The sequence below is a fragment of the Anastrepha ludens genome, unplaced genomic scaffold, assembly GCF_028408465.1.
Source record: "Anastrepha ludens isolate Willacy unplaced genomic scaffold, idAnaLude1.1 ptg000183l, whole genome shotgun sequence".
In the NCBI taxonomy this organism is placed as follows: domain Eukaryota; kingdom Metazoa; phylum Arthropoda; class Insecta; order Diptera; family Tephritidae; genus Anastrepha; species Anastrepha ludens.
The window spans coordinates 5,001-7,500 of record NW_026530154.1 but is presented as its reverse complement, the minus strand read 5'-3'; the positions used below and the strand labels follow the sequence as shown (position 1 = coordinate 7,500).

The 2,500-nt window shown below is 30.6% G+C and overlaps 2 non-coding genes across 2 annotated transcripts in view; both read left to right on the top strand.

Annotated features, from left to right (window-relative positions):
* The first annotated feature begins 130 nt into the window (after positions 1-130).
* On the top strand, positions 131-311 carry LOC128871504 (5.8S ribosomal RNA). Its single transcript, XR_008456033.1, has one exon. It is a non-coding gene; the product is annotated as a 5.8S ribosomal RNA (ribosomal RNA).
* Positions 312-749: 438 nt separating this feature from the next.
* LOC128871506 (large subunit ribosomal RNA) overlaps positions 750-2,500 on the top strand; it is a 3,993-nt gene continuing 2,242 nt past the window's right edge. The window contains exon 1 of the ribosomal RNA XR_008456035.1: positions 750-2,500. This exon is cut by the window's right edge and continues 2,242 nt beyond it. This is a non-coding gene — a ribosomal RNA (large subunit ribosomal RNA).

Here is a 2,500-nt window from a genome sequence, read left to right as displayed (position 1 = left end):
TATATTTGATATATATTATTGAAAGAAAATCAATTTATATTTTATTATTATTATTATTTAATTTTACTCTTTCAATTAATATATGCAAAAAAAAATTGACATTTGTTATAAATAAAAATAAATAAAAAAATACTCTAAGCGGTGGATCACTTGGCTCATGGGTCGATGAAGAACGCAGCAAACTGTGCGTCATCGTGTGAACTGCAGGACACATGAACATCGACATTTTGAACGCATATCGCAGTCCATGCTGTTATGTACATTAAATTAAATTTTAAAGTACTGCTTGGACTACATATGGTTGAGGGTTGTAAGACTATGCTAAATAAGTTGCTTATTCTTTTATAAAAATAATTGAATTTAAGCAAATGTGTATATTATTGGATTTTAAATAATTCATAATATTAATAGCAAAAAAATAAAGATATATAATGAATTTTTTATTTATTAATATATTCTTAAAAAAAAAAAATCCTCTCAAATAAAATGAAATAAAAAAAATTTTGAATCTAAGTATTCTCTTTAAAAAATTTTCATATTATTTATATATATATAAAATATTAATTTATATATGTAATTAAAGGAGGAATGTCTAGCATAAAAATTAATTTTTTTTATTCTAGAATTGCCTCATTTTACATAATTATTATTTATAATATATATTTATATAAAAGGAAAAAAGAAAAATAGAGATGAAAAGATGATATAATTATTTATTAAATTGTGAGAAGATAAAAAATATTTTAAAACAACCTCAACTCATATGGGATTACCCCCTGAATTTAAGCATATTAATGAGGGGAGGAAAAGAAACTAACAAGGATTTTCTTAGTAGCGGCGAGCGAAAAGAAAATAGTTCAGCACTAAGTCACTTTGTCTATATGTCAAATGTGAGATGCAGTGTATGGAATATCTTAATATCTAGTATGAGAAATTAACGATTTAAGTCCTTCTTAAATGAGGCCATTTACCCATAGAGGGTGCCAGGCCCGTATAACGTTAATGATTACTAGAAAGATATTTCCAAAGAGTCGTGTTGCTTGATAGTGCAGCACTAAGTGGGTGGTAAACTCCATCTAAAACTAAATATAACCATGAGACCGATAGTAAACAAGTACCGTGAGGGAAAGTTGAAAAGAACTCTGAATAGAGAGTTAAATAGTACGTGAAACTGCTTAGAGGTTAAGCCCGATGAACCTGAATATCCATTATGAAAAATTCATCATTAAATAATTAAAAATAATGTGCATTTTTTTCATATAAGGACATTGTAATCTATTAACATAATAAAAGTATTTATCAAAAGATCATTGGTGATATTAAGTTTATTTAAATTAATTTGCTTTTTAAGCATATTAACATAGAATAAATACTAATGATTTGATAAAGTGTTGATAGATTTTATTATATATAATGCTAAAATTCATTTTTTGAATTTTACAAAAAATTTAATATCTATGATATTAATATTTATTTGTATGCATTTATATGATTAACAATGCGAAAGATTCAGGATACCTTCGGGACCCGTCTTGAAACACGGACCAAGGAGTCTAACATATGTGCAAGTCATTGAGTTATATTAAACTTAATGGCATAATTAACTTAACTTAAAAATATAATGGGATTAATTTTTAGTCTATTTTCTTAAATAGTCAATTAATTCAATCCCGGGGCGTTCCATATAGTTATGTATAATGATAATTTATTATTATTTATACCTCTAACTGGAGCGTACCTTGAGCATATATGCTGTGACCCGAAAGATGGTGAACTATACTTGATCAGGTTGAAGTCAGGGGAAACCCTGATGGAAGACCGAAACAGTTCTGACGTGCAAATCGATTGTCAGAATTGAGTATAGGGGCGAAAGACCAATCGAACCATCTAGTAGCTGGTTCCCTCCGAAGTTTCCCTCAGGATAGCTGGTGCATTTAAAAATTATATAAAATAATCTTATCTGGTAAAGCGAATGATTAGAGGCCTTAGGGTCGAAACGATTTTAACCTATTCTCAAACTTTAAATGGGTAAGAACCTCACCTTTCTTGATATGAAGGTTGAGGTTATGATATAATGTGCCCAGTGGGCCACTTTTGGTAAGCAGAACTGGCGCTGTGGGATGAACCAAACGTAATGTTACGGTGCCTAAATTAACAACTCATGCAGATACCATGAAAGGCGTTGGTTGCTTAAAACAGCAGGACGGTGGACATGGAAGTCGTAATCCGCTAAGGAGTGTGTAACAACTCACCTGCCGAAGCAACTAGCCCTTAAAATGGATGGCGCTTAAGTTGTATACCTATACATTACCGCTAAAGTAGATGATTTATAAAACAATTTCGATTGATTTATAAATTTTGAAACTTTAGTGAGTAGGAGGGTACAATAGTGTGCTTAGAAGTGTTTGGCGTAAGCCTGCATGGAGCCGCTATTGGTACAGATCTTGGTGGTAGTAGCAAATAATCGAATGAGACCTTGGAGGACTGAAGTGGAGAAGGG